This window comes from Cryptomeria japonica, chromosome 3 (genome assembly GCF_030272615.1).
Source record: "Cryptomeria japonica chromosome 3, Sugi_1.0, whole genome shotgun sequence".
NCBI lineage: Eukaryota > Viridiplantae > Streptophyta > Pinopsida > Cupressales > Cupressaceae > Cryptomeria > Cryptomeria japonica.
This window is the reverse complement of record NC_081407.1, coordinates 156,420,429-156,440,916: the sequence shown is the minus strand read 5'-3', so window position 1 is coordinate 156,440,916 and position 20,488 is coordinate 156,420,429.

The window sequence follows — 20,488 nt, the reverse complement described above, 5'->3', positions numbered from 1 at the left end:
GTACCGAGGAAAAGGAGATCCTCCTGATCATGTTAGAGAATTCTATTCAGCTTCCCTCAAAGTAGCATACGAGGACACATACCTAATGCGAATTTTTCCCCAAAGTTTGGGAGGAACAACCACATCATGGTTTTCTCGACTACCAGGTGGAATTAGGACATTTGAAGAACTAGTCCAGGAGTTCCTAGCACATTGCTCACACAACATTGAATGTGATATCACCATGGCTGATCCATGTAAAACTAAGCAAAAACCAAGAGAACTATTTTTAGTTTTTCTACAACAATGGCGTCAAATGTCTAGCAGACGTTCCCTTCAATTACCCGAACAAGAATTAGTGGAAATATTTATTTCCAACTTAAACGACAAAATGAAATTTCACCTAGACGTAAAAGACACAAACTCTTTCAATGACATGATCACCAAAGGTTTAAAATGTGAGTGAGCTCTCATCAAAAAAAGGCTTATCAAAATATACAATGAGCCAAAGGATGGCCCTCGCCCACGCTTCAATAGTGATAAGCCTAATTTCTAGAACAAAAACAAAAGCGTCGTTAATGACAGGGTTGTGGATGCAAGGACTATCAAAAGTGCACAACATGTAGTCCGGTTTGTGGAAGAGAACCCCCCACCCAAGAATAACACAGTTTCTCCTCCAAATCAAGGATGCAATGTACCTCAAGAGGAACCCAGACAGCGTCAGCAAAATTTTAAACAAAAACGAACATACACTCCCTTAGGGGAACCTATTGAAATGGTGTTACATCATTTGGTTTCTCAAAATCTGGTGACCTTACCCAAAACATCAAATTACGAACCTCGGGTCAAATTTTCATGGTGGAGGGATTCTGAACATTGTGATTTCCATCAAGGGAAAGGGCATAAGACAAGCAACTGTCACAGATTGAAAGATCTTATTCAAGATCTTATTGACCAAGGTGAGATTGAAATAGAAGAACATGACCCAAAGACAACAAACAATGATCATCTCATGTTTAAGAATCCACTTCCATCACAAGATCAAAGGGGTCATTCCACTTCAGGGTGAAACACAAATACCACTGATTATACGCACGCTGCCTATAATTACACTGTGAATCACCTATATGATGCCAGTGAACAAATTGTGACTATTACCATAAAAATCCCAGCTCCACTTGCAATGTTGTTACACGTCACAGCAAGATGACCATAAAAGCATCTCCACAAGGTATCCCATCTATCCCAAAGCAGTATAATCTTGTGGAGCAGTTAGACAAAGCGCCCGCACTGATATCTATCTTAAAGCTATTGCGCCTATCCCCATCTCATAAATCAACCTTGGATCAAGCTCTCCAAGAGGTGTCAGTCCCTATAAACCTAAATATAGATCAGTTCCAAGCTATGGTTGGAAATCTAAGGTAATCACCTTGTCTCACTTTTTCTCAAAGTGACAATACATATTTCCAGCAACCTCATAACGCCTCACTCCACATTAAAGGGTTTATCAACCAACATAGGATCAAGAGAATCTTGATCGACAATGGAGCAGGTCTGAATATTTGTACACTATAATTAGTCACAGCCTTGGGATATGCAATTGAATCAGTGGATCCCTGTAAGAAGATAACAATCAAATCCTATGATGATGCAGAGCATTCATCCAAAGGAGCAAGTGTGCTACCAATCCGAGTGGGCCCAGTGGTGAAACACATGATATGCCAAGTTCTGGACCTTCCTCTGTCGTATAATTTATTGTTAGGAAGACCTTAGATACATGCCATGCAAGCTGTTCCATCCACCCACCATCAGTGTATCAAGTTCCCTCATAATGGTGTAGAAATTACAATCCTGGGCGATGCAAATCCCTTTGCATATTGTCCCAATATCAATCATCAACCAGATATCACCATTCCCAACAATAGAGAATCCATCTCATTCACATCATATGTAAGTCCAACCTCTCTTTCCAGTTCAAACACCATTATACCCAAGCAAGAGAATCTTAAGATGAAAATAGCAGAGGAAGGTCCTAGGGAGTACAATTTAAGCCAACTCTTTTATGTTGGACAAATGCCTACTTCTCCTAGAACTCATGGTAAACCTCAATGGTTACTTCAAACACCACTAGTCCAGCCAGCATGCACTTTGATGCCTTTCATCCTTGGAAAGAGTCAAGAAGAAGAGACTAGAGATGAGGACTTAGCAGAATGGATCTATAAAGATCCTATCACCACGAACATCCCACAAGCTAATCTTCTTACCGATCAATATGGAAAAGGCCTTCTCATTATGCAAAGAATGGGTTATGATGGTCAGAGTGCTTTGGGACCTTGCAAGCAAGGAAGACATGAACCATTGCAGCCGGAATTAAAGCCCAAAGATAACACGGGATTAGGCTTTCAAAAGGAGATCCTTCCTAAGCTTAGATTCAAAGGGAAACCCAGCAAACCTTTATATCAGCCTACTACAAAGAAGTCGCCTTTGATTATATCAGCAGCACCGTGCTCCATAGCAACTGCCCCATTAAGGCTAAAAATACTAGCAAAACCATCCACAACACCAGTCATCCCACCAATCAAACCAACAATCCCATCAATTGCAACAATAACATCAATAGCACCATTAGCAATAACAACTGTATCAGAATCCCCAGCCGTATCAACAACACTGGTGATTCTAGTAGAAGCAGCAGATTCAACAACACCAATCCTCCCAATATCGGATTCACTAATCCCCACAATCCTTCCTGCAGCACTGATCATTTCATCTACAATGGTACATCAGCCGATCACACCTTCAATATTTAACTCAAAGGATATCCCAGTATGGTATGGTAATCGGATACTAGAAACCGACTCAGAGACTGACTCACATGAGTGGGAATTTGATTCCGTCCATCTTAATACTTCAGATGAGGAAGACACATCACTACCTCCACCTCGCAAACACATCCCTGTTTACGGAGAAGCACAGATAAAGACCTCTTGGATTCCTAAACTGGAAACTTCTTCCATAGACCCTACGTCACATCCTATGCCTGATTTTGATAGACGGAGTACCATCAATGACCTTCACCACAACGTCTTAACCCTCACTAACACATCTGACGAACTTAACCTAATCAATGAGGTAATGCACATTATCCATCCTAAACTCATCGAATGGAACCAACCTAATCCCCCATGCCTTGACCATTTCCAAAATGATGAGGCAATCATTGACTTTTTGGAACTATGGGATAACATACCAAGCGGGGATCACAAAGATGGATTCACCATTGAACTTAATAGTGCAGCATACTTTGGGGCAGATGCCAAACCTTTGAGCTGCAAAAATATAATAGTAAAACATGTATCCTCCAGTGAAAACCACATTGTGGCACTGTTTGATCCCACAAAAGTAAAAAGAAAGAGCATATCCAATGGTGAAAACCTCTCTAAGGTGCCTAAGGATGAAAGGTTTGACATTCTCCCCTCTAGTACACAGCAGGAATGATCAACGATTCTCATTGAGGAAACCAAAGAATACAATGTGGGGACTTTTGAAACTCCTCACCACATACATCTGGCATCTCTTTTAACTCCAGAGGAACAGCCTAAGTTTGTCAAATTCTTCCAAAAGTACTAGATTAACTTTGCATGGTCATATGCAGACATGCCTGGTCTTGATCCGGATTTAGTCATGCATCACCTCACCATCATAGAAGGAGCCAAGCCTATCAAGTAGAAACTTCGCAAGATGTACCCTCAGATTGCGGTACTAGTCAAAGCAGAACTTAAGAAACTCCTGGATGTTGGTTTTATTAGACCAATTGATTATGCAGAATGGATATCCAATATTGTACCTGTTGGCAAACCAAATGGAGGCATCAGTATTTGTACTGACTTTAGAGATCTAAACAAGGCATGTCCTAAAGATGATTTTCCCCTACCAAACATCGACATAATTGTAGACCTAACCGCGGGACATGCCATGCTTTCTCTCATGAATGGCTTTTCAGGATACAACCAGATAAAGATCGCACCAGAGGATCAACATAAGACAGCCTTCACATGTCCATGGGGGACATACTGCTAGAATGTAATGCCTTTTGGACTAAAAAATGCAGGAGCAACCTACCAATGAGCAATGACCACCATCTTTCATGATATGATGCATACTATAATGGAAGATTGTGTTGATGACTTACTGGCAAAATCACTCACAAGAGAAGGTCATCTGAAAATATTAGAGAAAATCTTTGATAGACTAGAACAATATCATGTTCGACTCAACCCAAAGAAATGTGTCTTTGGAGTAACCTCAGGGAAACTTCTAGGATACATTGTCTCAAGCAAAGGCATTGAAGTCAATCTTGCAAAGGTCAAAGCAATCATGGACATGCCACCTCCAAAGAACATCAGTCCGCTAAGGACATCACAAGGGCACCTACAATCCATCTGAAGGTTCATTGCACAACTGGCAAATAAGTGTCACCCATTTACACACCTGCTACACAAAAAAATCTACTTTCAATGGGATACCAGATGCCAACAAGCATTCTAGATGCTTAAAAACTATCTCATGAATACACCATTACTGATCCCCCCATATCCAAGTAGACCTCTATTGCTCTATATTTCAACAACAAATACGGCATTGGGCGTACTACTGGCACAACATAATGCAGAAGGGAAAGAGTGTGTTGTTTACTACATCTCTCACACATTGGTTGGCTATGAACTCAATTACACCCCTATTGAGCAAGCTTGCCTAGCAGTAATCTTGGCAGCAACTAAACTGAGGCACTATCTGTTAACACATAAAGTACAGCTCATTGCAAAGATCGATCCACTAAAGTACATACTCAGCAAAGCGGCATTGACTGGCCGCTTGGCCAAATGGGTGATAATTCTAAGTGAATTTACATTGAGTATGTGGACCGTAAGGCTATCGAAGGGTAAGTTATTGCAGATCAATTGGCCAATGCACCCCTCACAGGCGATCATCCTCTCATTTCCAATTTTCCAAATGAAGAGATATTCATGATCGCAACAGCACAACCATGGAAGCTATACTTTGACGGTTCATACACTAGGCATGGCTAGGGGGTAGGCATTATATTTATCACACCCCAAGGTGATAGCATCCCCAAGTCTTACTGGCTCACATTTCCATGCACGAATAACATAGCTGAGTATGAGGCCTTGATCACAGGACTTCGACTAGCCATACAATAGAAATTGAAAGAGCTACAGATATATGGCGACTCCCAACTAGTCATCCGACAAGTAACCGATGAATATCAAACCAAGGATGATAAGCTTATGTCGTACAAGAAAATGGTGGACAGTTTAAAAGCATCATTTACTACTATCACCTTTGAGCAGATACCCAGAGATCATAATCGAGCTACTGATGCTATGGCTACTATAGCATCTCTCCTAGATCTTCCACAGAATTCAACACGCTATGAGTTCTTGGTCAAACACCTTTGGATTCTCGCTTATGATATCCCCGATTTCGAGATGATATGTCACCTTCTCGGTTCTGAATCCCCATGGTATGGTGAGTTCTACACCTACCTCCGTGATCACACACTTCCTCTTAACAAATCAAATAATCAACATAAAACCTTCATTCGCCAAACCGATCGATATACCATTATTGTTGAAACCCTATACCAATGCAGTCTTGATGGTACTCTCCTTCGATGTCTAGAACAGGATGAGATAACAAAGACCTTGGAAGAGGTACATGAAGGAATTTATGGAACTCATGCAAGCGGTCCTTCACTAGCTAAGAAAATCATGCACACTGGATACTATTGGACATCTATGGAAAAAGACTCCTACTATTTTGTTAGAAAGTGCAAGAAATGCCAAGTTCATGGAGACCTAATACATGCACAAGCATAGGAATTGCAACCAATCATAACACCATGGCCCTTTTGTCAATGGGGACTTGACCTTGTTGGTAAAATCCATCCATCTTCATCCAACGGCCACAAATTCATTATTACCGCTACTGAATACTTCACAAAGTGGATCGAAGTTGTTCCACTTACCCAAGTCACTAGCAAGAAGATCGCCTCATTTATCCTTAATTACATCATTTTCCGGTATGGTGTACCCATGTCCATCATACAAATAATGGGCTTCCATTCAAAAATCAGGATGTCCGTGAGCTCTGTGAGAAGTTTCACATCCAACACCGTTTTTCCATTCCCTATTACCCACAAGGCAATGGTCAGGCCGCAACATCAAACAAGAACATATTGAGAATCCTTAAGAAAAAAGTCAATGATGCGGCTGTGATTGGCATGTTCAATTAAATACAGCACTATGGGCATATCTAACTAGCATTAGAACCCCTACAGGCGCAACTCCCTACTCACTGGTCTATGGCGCAAAAGTTATCTTACCTATCGAGGTCGAGATACCATCACTACGGGTTTCCTTGCATAATCTCATAGATGACAAAGCATACAAGGTATCACGTCTTCAAGACTTAGAGCTACTTGATGAGAAACGACAAGCTGCATACAATCACCTCAAAGCCTATCAGTAGCACATTAGCAGAAGCTATAATCATCGAGTTAGACCTCACACATTTGAGGTAGGTGATATTGTTCTTCAAGAGAATCCTCATAACCAACCAAACAAAGAACATCAAGGAAAGTTTGAATCAAACTGGCTGGGTCCATATGTTATCACTATTGTATTTGGGTATGGGGCATATTAGTTGACTACTTTAGAAGGAGAACCGCTAGCAGATCAAATCAACAGCATGCACCTCAAACAATTTTATACATAAGATGCACAGAGCATCAGGCTCCCATACATACCAGAAAAACACCAAAAACATTCAGATAAATGTCCTGAAGAAAATACAAAAAAAAAAAAAATAGTAAAGAAAAATCATGCATCCAAACGGTGAACAACCACTCCGATGGCACCTTGGGTAAGTGCGATGGTGAAAACCTGGCAAACATGCGCCACTCATAAAGTTTGTGGCTCCATTGTCTTTTAGAATTGTGGCGATCACATTCATTGCATCCACACATCCTTTAGTCAAAACCATGGCTTGTTATTGATCTGCAATCAAGGATAGTACTTCGTATGTCTTGCATCCTGCTTTTTCATAGACATGTCTAAACTGGGGGCAATGCCCTTAACCTATTGATGGAAGTGGATTCTACATTACTTGTGATTCATTGGGTTCTTCATTCAAAATTGTCTCACAAAATACCAAAAACATTCAAAACTGTCTCACAAAATACCAAAAACATTCAAAATTCTCTCACAAAATCCAAAACATTCAAAACACACCAAAAAAAAAAACATCAAAACATCAAAAATCAATCAAAAACATAGTGCGACCTTGTACATACGCATCCAAGCAGATACCAACAAACATTTTGAAATACTCAAATGATGACCACTTATCATATCAACCAAACAATCAACATCAACATGCAAAACTGTCTTAACAAGGATGCATCCTTCCTTACCAAAACAAAGACAAGATGACATTTTCTTTGACAAGAAAATTTTGTTTAAGCTATCAAATACTTGGTTGATTTGTAGGTTATTTATTCATTTATATCAGATTCCTACACTACTCCGGGATATTCACAAGTGATTAGAGTGATCGGGATGGTTCCTAAGCATTGTTTGTCTGTCTTCTGTGAATTATTCCAATGAAGTTCTGGGGCATGTACTAATGGTGTCTACGTGGGAGTTCACTAAGTTACATGATCTTATGCAAAATACAGTCATGGATCACTACAGCTTGCTGACTACACTGTATACCTCGACCATATGAGCATGAACCATTATGGAGGGTCCATATTCTTTATTATTTATTTATGTTGTTTGTTTACAGGTACAATGCTCCATCCTTGGTTCCTACTACCTCATCCAAATTCGATATTACCATGCTCAATGATAAAAATAAAAGCACTATGGATCGTCATTCCATCTCATCTGTTTGTATTGCATTCTGTTGCATATCACCCATCCATTTAATCATTCATTATTCATATGCATGGTTTTGAATGCAAGTGTGAACAAAGTTAATATGAGAAGTTATGGGAAAAATGAGTTGGTCTTGGATATAATCATGACATAGTTCTCTGGTACATCATAAGAGCATCATGCAAAGTCTACACAAACTTGCATTCATCTATCATCATTACATCATCATTTCATTACATTTAGTTGCATTTGCATAAACCTAGTTCATTATCATCTAAATTGCATATAGGTTTTTTTTTCAATCTTCATTAGAGTGCATTTAATATCATTTAGTTGCATTTAAATACATATAGTTCATTATCATTTATTTGCATTAACATCATTATATCATTTCATTATTGTACAAATCGTGACATTTAGATTCATAAATTCCTCATCATTGCATTTACTACCATTATTAGCCATTACTATGCATTCATTTAGTGTCATTTACCGATCATCATTTACCATCATTTAAAACTTGTTTACCATGCATTTGTTTAGATTCTCATAGTTGCATGCATTTATATATATATATCCATTAGTTAAGTGCATTCATCTATACATCTAGTATATTCATATACTCATTCATTTCATTTCATTTAGAAATCATCATATAAACATTTGTACTTTATATTTGTTTATCCACATTTCATTCCTTTTAAACCATCTAGATGCATTTACATAAATCAATCATTCATTACATTTTCAATATAATCGAACATCATTGCGTATCATTATCTCATCATCGCATCAACATAAAGTACAAGATACTATTTATCTCATCATTAAACATCATGTTCATTATGAATACATCATCATCATGGCATTGCATACATGAAGCATTACATCAACAAATCATTCATATCAACCTGCATCCACATATTAGCATCACATTCATCATAAAACATACATATAGGAATCATCTCATAAAACACATACATATAGCAAGTACAAGTATCCATCTAAGCATAAAATCTAAGATCATCATCCTGCATAAAAATCTATACATATCATCACAAAATATGGGATCTCCTCATATATCACATCATATCATTGCAAAAACATACATGTATCAGATTACAATGAAGTCCAAAATATCGGCTACCAAGAGCCATCCAAGACACAGTCCAAAACAACAATGTAAAAGCATACAAAAATGCCCTCTCAGATGCCACTCTGACTAGATGCTGCACCACCATCACCACCTGCACCACCATCACCACCTGCTCCCCCACTACACCCTGCACCACCTGCACTACCCCGTTGTGGAGGACCCATCACACCACCACTGCTCTTCATCCTCTGAGACCGCTTTGATCTCGTCTGCTGCATCTGAGAATAGCTCAATGCTCGCTGACTAGCTGGCACCACTTTCTCATATAAACCCCGCCAATAATCTATCTCAGCCTATGCTCACCGCATCTCCCTCATCGCCTCCCTAGTAGGACCCTATGCTCCTACCCCAACCCGTACTCTCTCCTGCAACTCCGCAAATCTCTCCACAGCCTGATCTCTCTCCCAAAGCACTATAGTTAGCTCTGACTCTTGTGCAAATAGTTGCACATCTCTAGCGGCCACCTCTGCCTCCATATCCTCTAGTCGAGTCTGCAACACTAGTATCATATGATCCTGCAAATCTCATGTAGCTCCCTTCCCTGTATCCATAGGTGCCTCTCGAGTGGCCCCCTCTCTAGTGGCTCCCTCCCCTGTATCCATCGATGCTTGTCCCTCCCCTACATCCCTACCACCTAATCTCATGCCTCCCTGCATCAAAGGTCCCAGAGATAGCTGCAATGGCTGCCCACCTCTCCCTCTCCATTGTAAGCGTCCACCACCCCCACCTCCACCGTCGAATCCACCACCCCCTCCAAATCCTCCTCCTCCTCCTCTTCCATCACCTCCTCCTCCATCCCCACTACCTCCATCTCCTCTCCCTCGTCCACCTACGCGACCTTCTCTCCTCCTTCATCTTTGTCTCCTCTCCTCCTCAAAGGATGGAATGGGCTCTACTAGATTTGATATCCAAGGAATCAGATGTGCCGCAATGTACTGAGTGTACTCATCTGACACCCTTGCATCTACTATCCCCAACCTCATCTGCCATGGTCTCAACTATAATGTGTGGAACTCTGCTAGAGCTTGATCATAAGGTAACACTGGTCCCCATAGAAACCTCTCTCGGACTACCCTATCATACTCTCCTGATCCACTAGGCAATCCCCACCTCCGCCCAAACTGTCTCAACACTCTCCCAGGAAGCTATCTCTCCACATTGTAGGTTGTTCTACCAATGAGGTATTATGTCATAAACACATACAGAAATGCCTCTGCATCATCCTCCCACGACTCGCACTCAATGTACGGCCTCCAAAGCACTGTATCCAATTCGTCCAGTGTCCATCCCCACCACTCTAACTTCCCCAGGTGGAGCTAACTCATCATACCTCCATACATATATACATATGGTTGGTCCACTACTCGGAATCTCAGACTCACCAGTCAGGTAACAGGTAAGTGCTCCCATGCCCAAATATGCAACAGAGTGATCCCTACTCTCAATGAGCCCACCTCTCAGTATACTACCTCATGTAGCTCACGATATAAATGTGATAGCACACACGGTTCCCATGCAAACTAGGTCATCTTTGTCATCATCTTCTTAATCACCTGACCCCAACCAACGGCCAATCCATGTGATCATCGATCTAGACATAACAGTCCCCCAACAATACCTGATAGCACTGATGGTAATGGCTCATACAAGGCAGCTATGTCCTCTCATGCTACTGACCCATTATCAATGAAGACATCCTCATCAAAGAATCTTTGCATTGTTGTTGTCCCCCAAGCTCGGTCATACATCACCAGCTCTCCCCGAATGGGAATGTGCAGGATGCCCCATACATACTCCAGTGTAATTGTCATCTCCCCATGCGCCAAGTGAAAAGTGCATGTCTCACTATGCCATCGCTTTGCCAATGTTGTGATCAACCTGCGATTCATCTGAATCACAGGCATATACATAACATCATACAGGCCAGTCATTGCAATGCAATCCACCTCGGCCTCTGTCAAATGATCATGCAACACCTGTGTGGCGGGACGCCTCTCGCGCATCTGTAAGACGTGAAGCTCCTCCTACACACGTGCATCAACCACCATCATTGGTTGTTTTGTTTCAAACTTTCTTAAGTTTAAACCTAGACTATCAACAGATACTTTGATCAAGTATCTTCGGGTCTCAACAGGTAAGCAATCATGGCACACCTAGACTACAATAGGCATTTATCCTAATGACCTAAGTCTCATCAGGGTGGTTGTGGTTCAAAACAACTCTCAACTCACATTTCCATCCATCCATCATTGGCATTAGGAGATTCTTTTTCAAACACACAAGGGCATCTACTTTCTTAACAAAAGCGCTATTCTGCACACAACAGCGCTAAATCAACTACCCAATAGCTCTAAACCAACAATAGCGCTACATTAACTATATAATAGCGCTACCTTACAGCAAAAGCGCTCAATCGACTACTCAATAGAGCTAAAAACTCAATAGCGCTACACTTTACAAATGCGCTAAAACGCTTATACAACAGCGCCATAACGACACAAAAGCGCTAATTTAGTTAACAATAGCGCCAAAACAGAGTTTTAGCGCTATTGTGTTGACTCAACTTGGACCAAGCAAAAACCTATCAAAAATGCATGAAATTCAAAAATTCAAATTCAGATACCGCTAATCCATAGTCATCTGGCCGCTGAAATCAACGGACTCGCTCTAATCGATGATCTGCTATAGGAACCGGCATCCTGACTATTGCTTTCTCTTTCAAAAGGTCACTATCAGAGCTCAAAATTTACTATGGACATGAATGCAAATGAGCTTATTTTCACCCCTTCCTCCCCATATATACCCTTCACCGTAACCCTTATTTTCTCTCGCTCACCGTCGTGGACCCCGTGAACTTCCAGAGCCTCCCATTTCTTCATTTTATCTCTTATTTCTTATATTTTTCCACCAGTATTACTAAAATCTTCTCTTCTATCACCATGCCAATTTTCATTCTTTTTTGAGAGATCGCCCGTTTTTTCGAAATTTTTCGGCTCATCTCTCGAGGGGGCATACTACCCATTAAATTAACATTTTATTGGGCATATTTCATCATGCCTATTTTTCTTTATTTGAAACGACGCGATACAGCACACTGTCTCAAAGAGGGGCAAATGTAGTCACATAAATCTGTCCATTTTAATTAAATGAATATTTGCTATTTATTTGATTAAAAACCCACTAGCCATCAGTTAATTAAATTAATATTTAATTAATTCATCCTCAAACATTCTCCTATTAATTAAATAAATTATTCAATTTATTTTAATTCATTCATTAAATCAAAATTCACAATCAATTAAATGAATAAATTCTATTTATTCAATTTACATCCTCTTTTCTTCTTTTCAATAAATTAAATAAAACATTTATTTAAATCATTAAATCCCCCCCACTTGCATTCTCCTAAAAATGCAACTTGCACCTATTTGTTGAAATAAATGAATTTTATTTTAATAAAAAACATATTTTCCCTCACCCACCAAACCCACTTGCAATCCTAAATCCCCTTCTAGATTCTTCTAACCCCTTCCTAATTAGCCTAATCCATCCCCTAATTATTGTCACATTTCTAAGCAACTTGGAGTCACTTCTCAAAGACTCCAAAGTCTTTGAAAAGTATTTAATGCTTTATGTGTCCAACAAGCTAACCTCTAAAGTCTTCCAAACCACTAATGGCTCTTACATGACCATTTATGGTTAAATCCACTTGCACCCATGGTTAGGGACTTTGACCCCTAACTCAACCCTCATGTCACCCACGTGTCTCCTCAAGCATTTATTGTTTTGACCATGGTTATCCTCACTAACTTTTGCACAAGAGTTTATCCATTGGATAAAAGCATTATTCTTTGGATAATGAATTTATTCACTCAACCCAACCTTAACCTTACCTCCCAAGTTAACCCTCAGGCCATGTCAAGCATTTAATGCTTCTTCCCTCTCCTCTCAAATCATCTCATGTTGACACTTGTCATCCTGGGATTGGATTGAAAGCCCTCACATGGATCTCAAATCATTTTATCTTGACCCTTGTTGAGATTACTCAATCTCAACCATCCATTGCTCCATTTTTCCTATAAATAGAGCCCATTTCTTCATAATCCAGATCCTGAAAAACTTGTATGCATTTACATTATAGTGAATTTTAGAGAAGAGCATTTAGCATAAATCACATACATTGTTATTTTGGTCTAAAATAAATCATTCTCATTTCATAGCATCTAATATTAGTTTTTGTTCACATTTGCATATCATTTTGAGAACAATCATCTTTCATCTTGAATCTCCATAAGGCATCCATAGTCCAAAAAGTTGTTGGGAGCTACACTAATTTGGAACTTGGAGAGGAGAGGAACAAGGGAGGAGGAGCTACGAGCATGGTAGAAGACATTTGGAGATGTCTTCTTGCATTTATATTCATAGTTAAATGCTTTACTTTGTTTTTAGTGTCTCTCTTAGTATGTCTGCTTAGACTAGTTTTTGGTTGATTAACACTAGCTCTTCTTTGTTTCTTGTGTTTCTTATGTGTTATACGACCACAGGTTTTAGTCTAAACATTAACCCCTTTTTGCAGAGCATCAGATCCTTTATGACAGATCAGCACATGCTTATCCAGTGATCTCTTGGATTCATATCAGGTCATTGCTATGGAGCATGGGATCCCACTAGAGGAGGTCCCATCATTTTTTAGGCATGTATTTTGTAGACCAAGTGCTTCTAGCTGTGGTTATGAGCATACAGATTCTCAACCTACTGTTGCACATCCTACTGCCCCACCCCATCATACAACAGTTGGTCAGGATACACCTCCTCCTCCTGTTTATACATCAGTTGATCGAGCCACAATACCTAGTACTGGATTCCCGAGGATGCTCACTACCATGCTTATGGAGCTAGATAGTGAGGAGGATCATGTTCCAGTGGGCTCCTTGCATGATTCTGACATCAGCAGGATCGGACGAGCCTTACACGATGCAGGAGAGGTATGAATTATAATATATAATTTACTCATTTTAATTTAGAAATTTTATATAGCTACTTGATTTTACACATGAACTGCATAGATTAAATTAATTCTATATTAGATTGTATTTTTTGAACTATATAGGGTATCACGTTAGGGTCGATGTATGGAGATTTGGATGCTACCACTAACCTAGTTGTTCATCAGGAGACACAGGTATATATAAAGTTCAAATTATTATTATTTTGTTTTTAAGTTCTATTTAAAGGGATATCTAAGTGTTTATTAAATAATTTCAAGTTATTTAAATTATATATATCGAACAAAATGTGTGCATTGTCTAGGATGAGCGAGCATTACATAGGATGAGCCATTCATCCCGCAAACATTCTAGAGTCCAGCATATGCACGATGGAGGTGTCAGAGACCCTGAGGTATGTTTATCTACAACCACGTAGATTCGATTTGATCTTTAAAATAAATTTTATATATATATATATATATATATATATATATATATATATATATATATATATATATATATATATATATATATATATATATATATATATATATATATATATATATATATATATATATATATATATATATATATAACTTAATAATGAATGTTTAAATAATGTACATGTGAGTTCATGTGTAGTTTATATTGCAGGCGCAGGGGGTGATGTTTGAGGTTTTGCACATTGCCATCGGCTCTGTTCATCAGGAGACATAGGTATACATTATAACTTTAAATTAATTGTATTTAATTTCTATATTTAAAGGGTTAGGTTCCAAGTTATAAATATATGTGCATGTATATCTAACAAAATTTCAACATTACAGGATGCACCACTATCACGTAGGTTGAGCTCCTCGTCACATAGACGTCCTAGAATCTTGCATGCACATGGTGGTGATGTTAGAGACCCTTCAGAGGTATGTTTGTCTACACATATTCTCTTAATATATGTTACTTAAAAAAATTTACTCTAGCATGAATTAAATGTTCAATGTATGAGTTTATGTGTGCATACTCTATTGCAGGCGCATGCGGCGATGTTTGAGGATTTGCACATTACCATCGGCCCTGTTCATCAGGAGACACGGGTATACATTATAACTTTAAATTAATTGTTTCTTGTAAATATTTAAGTTCTATATTTAAAGGGTTAAGTATAGGAGTTGAGAAAATACAACACCACAGGAGCCCAAATAATCTCTGCAAGTTGAAAAACCTGTTACAAGGAGAAGCAATGAAGCAAATCACAGAAGGAAAGAATACACGGGAAAAATATGTTCCAAAAGATGAGAGCTCAATAATCTCCAAAATGTATTGTCAATAATAATCCTTCTTCATACAATGAAAAGAAAGAACTCAACCTTTAATAGGTCAAGAAACCCTAAAAAGGAAAACCTAGGTTTGCACATAATAATTAATTAAAACAATTAATTATATGCACCTAAAGTTAGCTTAAGTGTAAAAGAGATAAAGGGAACTTAAATAATTAAACAAATAATGTTTAATTAATCAAGTAAATACCTAAATACTCTAACACCCCCCCTTAAGCTAGACTTAGGGAGAAGCTAAAACCTAGAACAACTACTGAAAGCATGAAAGATGGGTCCTGGCAACAAGGCTTGATCAGGTACCCAAATACAATGAAATCTCTATGAAGTGGAGAAATAGAGAAAGCCACGTGGGAACAAAACTCTACTTCAAAAAGAGATGGAAAAGAATATCACTGAAGCATAAAGAACCTGCAAACTTTGTCGAAAAATAACTGTTGATCTAAAGAACCTCCACTAAACTAGAACATGACCAGGTAGAGAAGACTGTAATCTGCATGAGTGCCCTCAAATGACACTACTCAAATCAAGAGGCAAACAAGGCAAAAACAACTGAAATCAAAGATGTAGATGGCATAAGAAATCAAAGCCTGAAGAGCTGATCAATCGAACCACGAAAGCAGTAGAACCAACAGGATAAACTTCCCCATAATGTGGAAGTGGGAGAGGGACAGGAACACTGAAAAGGACAGCAAAAATAAACTGCATGACGAAGAACCAAGAACATGAAAGGTGTTGAGACACATCATCATGAGGCAAATGTCATGGAAGGAACACTCACTTGACAAAGGAAGATGGCAAACAACAGGCAAACATCAACCCCCTCATGGCACTTGATCAATAGTGCATGTACAACAAGCCACAAGATATGCAAGATTCCAAGTAAACAATGCATGATGGAACTTTATCTCAGTGTGTTTGCATATATACAATGCTACAATGATAAGAAGATTGGAAATAGAAACGAGAATCAAAACAGAGACACCCTATTCAGAAAAGAGATCCCGGGACCTGAAACAACCACGATATCCACCAGAGTGCTGAAAAGAAAAAAATAGAATAAAATATTCATGGAGAAGAATCTAGAAATAAAACTTGTATTTCTGGAAAGTACACAACACAGGCTTTCCGAAAATATAAAGTTTTCAAAAAATGGAGGTCGGATGCTCATTCTACGTCTCCCGAAATGCAAAAAAGAGACCTCACTTTGACTGTAAAAAAACATAGTCAAATAGAAAAATTGGAAAAAATTACCAATACCATGAGGTCGGCCTCGGAACCAGCTTTCCGACGCCTATTCATTTTTGAAAAAATGACTCCGTATGTCGAAGATAGGGCCAAAAACCAAACCCCCCCTGGAAAAGCCAAAAAAGGGGTCTGGTGGCCAATGGGTGGTCTGGTGGCTAGGGAGCGGCACTCCGGTGGTGGTCTGGTGGCTCAGCGGTGTCTCCCCAGTAGCTAGGTGGTGGCGGCCGGAGGTGAGCGGAGGCCGAGGTGCAGCGAGGTTTCCGGCGGGGGCCAGGGAGGAGGCCGAGGGCTGCAGGCGGCAACGGGCCGGTCGGGCGGCAGCTGGGGAGATGGGGTCATAGGGAGCGGAGGCCAGGGGCATGGGGAGCGGAGGGCCGTAGGTGGTTGGAGTTGCAGCGGCAGCGGCCGGTGGCAGGTGGCAGGTGGCGGCAGGCGGTCCCTGGAGGAGGCACTGCCGGCGGGGAGAGGTGCTAGGAGCCGGTAGAGGCCGAAGACGGCAGGGCCGCCGGAGGGTCCAAGTGCCGGCAGGAGCATCTGCGCCGGGCCTGAGGGCGACCAGGTCTGCGGAGCTAGGGGGCCCACAGTACCCTGCGTACCGTGGGATCCCCCCCCCCAAAACCCAAAAAACAATTTTTTTTTTTTAAAACCCTATTTTTTTTTCTCTTTGCTTTTTTAAGAAAAAAATTTTAATAAAAAAGCAAAATTTCGGCCTGCATGCCGTAAAAAGGCAAAAAAAAAAAAAAAAATCAAAATTTTTTTCTCGATCTGCATGTCAGGGTCGTGCGGCCTAGATCTGAGAAAAAAATTCACCCAGAGGCTCAGGAACCAAAATAGGTCAAATTTTATATGACCATAGGGGTTTTCGGGCCTTCTGAGCATGATGGTGAGGTCCGTTTAGGTCCAAAGTGCTCAGAAAAAAAAGCTCAAACCCTAGGTACATAAAAAATTCCCGAAACCCCAAATCTGCTTCTAAAGCAAAAATTCTCAAAACAAGAACAGGTAGCTCCAAATCTGAAGCTCTGATACCATATAGGAGTTGAGAAAATACAACACCATAGAAGCCCAAATAATCTCTACAAGCTGAAAAACCTGTTACAAGGAGAAGCAATGAAGCAAATCACAGAAGGAAAGAATACACAGGAAAAATATGCTCTAAAAGATGAGAGCTCAATAATCTCCAAAATGTATTGTCAATAATAATCCTTCTTCATACAATGAAAAGAAAGAACTCAACCTTTAATAGGTCAAGAAACCCTAAAAGGGAAAACCTAGGTTTGCACATAATAATTAATTAAAACAATTAATTATATGCACCTAAAGTTAGCTTAAGTGTGAAAGAGATAAAGGGAACTTAAATAATTAAACAAATAATGTTAATTAATCAAGTAAATACCCGAATACTCTAACATTATGTTCCAAGTTATAAATATATGTGTATGTATATCTAACAAAATTTCAACATTGCAGGATGCACCACTATCATGCAGGTTGAGCTCCTCGTCACATAGACGTCCGAGAAACTTGCATGCACATGGTGGTGATGTTAGAGATTGTTCAGAGGTATGTTTGTCTACGTGCAAATTCTCTTAATCTATGTTACTTAAAAAAAATTACTCTAGTACATGAATTAAATGTTTAATGTATGAGTTTATGCGTGCATACTCTATTGCAAGTGCATGGATCGGGACATGGTTCAGGATAGGGCCCCGAGTGACCCATTGTTTATATATATGTGCATGTGCACACATTTTATAGGCATTTCATATTTGTACATGTGTACTACACATTTCATATGTGTATGTGTACTAGATATTTATTTTCCATATTTCATGTGTGTATGTGTACTAGACATTTAATACATGTATACATGTGATAGACATATATATGTATGTGTTAGATAGATCTACATTTCATACTACTTTGCACATTTATATATATATATATATATTGCATTTTTAAAAGTGAAGTGTTTAAATGATAGATAGTCATTTGAATTTAGTTAAGTGTTCTAGTTAATTGTATGTGATAGATATAGTCATTTGAATTTCAAATATTTATGTGATAGATAGACATATACATATATGTGTTAGGAATCTATATTTCATGCTAGACTTTGCATGTTTTTGAAAGTTAAGTGTTTATGTATATTTTAGTTGTTCATTGTTAAACAAATTTAGTTGTTAAAATTTAATTTAGTTGTTCATTTTAGTTAAGTGTGTATGTATGTTTAATGAACTTACTTCAAAATTTTAATGGACTTATATCTATATATTTAAATTTAATGAACTTATATCCATGACACAAATATCCCCTTAAATCCCCTTAAGAGCACTTAAAACACCTTAGGACAACATAATTAAACGAAACAATATATGTGTAAATATAAATTAAATGAATACATAGATGAATAAAACAAATCCATGCATGTATAAAAATATAAAAGAATCCATGATACAAATATCCCCTTAAATCCCCTTAAGACCACTTAAAACACCTTAAGACAACATAATTAGATTGAAATTTAATTTAGTTGTTCATTTTAGTTAAATCCCCTTAAGCATACAAATTTAGTCCTTAAAATTTAATTTAGTTGTTCATTTTAGTTAAGTGTTTATTTATGTTTAATGAACTTACTTCAAAAATTTAATGAACTTATATCTATATATTTAAATTTAGTGAACTTATATCCATGATGCAAATATCCCCTTAAATCCCCTTAAGACCACTTAAAACACCTTAGGACAGCATAATTAAATGAATCCATATAGCATAATTAAATGAAACCATACATGTGTAAATATAAATTAAATGAATACATAGATGAATAAAACGAATCCATGCATGTGTAAAAATATAAATGAATCCATGACACAAATATCCCCTTAAGACACAAAATACATGTAAAATCAACGTATAAAACGTAAAATAGATGCATCAACAAAATTAAATTTCCACAAGTTATCCAAATGTAAACACGTGTATAGAAATATCTAAATATATATGAGTTTATCAAAATAAGACCTATCTAATATAATTTACTTATTCAAACATGACAAGTGAACTTAAAGCTCCTGGTACATATAATCTGGATCCTCCCTATCTTTTATAATCTCTAAAACAATTCATGATCTTCAATAGGCAACCTCCACTTTTGGTTGCCACGTCCTCTTTTTGGCAATGTCTCCAACTGCAATCTTGTCGCTATTACTAAGTGACTGTAGTGTAGAACTTTTTGGCTAGGCATATAATCAATGAATGTTACACCATTTGTATCTATCTTTATTTGTTGATAATAGTTGCCTTCAACAACAACTGAATCAATGGGATATTGTTGCCAATCATCATCATTGACTGATTCCAATAACTTGCATTTTGGTTGTGTGCATCTCAGTAGATAATAATCTACACTTTCAATATTGTCAGGATCAACAATCATTGCAAAAATATCACCTATGAAAATAGACCACATGTATATATATTTAAAGATATTAGTTTATTATACATTTTTAAATTAGTTTTGAACAATATTAAATTAAATAAGAATTTAAAAATTTGTACATGTACATATATAATTTGCAAAATATGCATGCACACACCTGTAACAACTAAATTAGATACACGTTCATAATCAATTGAATATAGAGGATCATGAATATCAGGGTAAGTGCACCAAGATGGTGAACCAAAAGGGGGGTATAAGTGGCCACTTTTTTTTTTTTTTTCTGAAAACGGGTAAACCTGAACTTCAAAGAGATATTTGAAGGTCATGCACTAAAAAAAAGGAGTTGAGAAAAGAATAAGAATTGTATTTCTCTAAATCTAGTT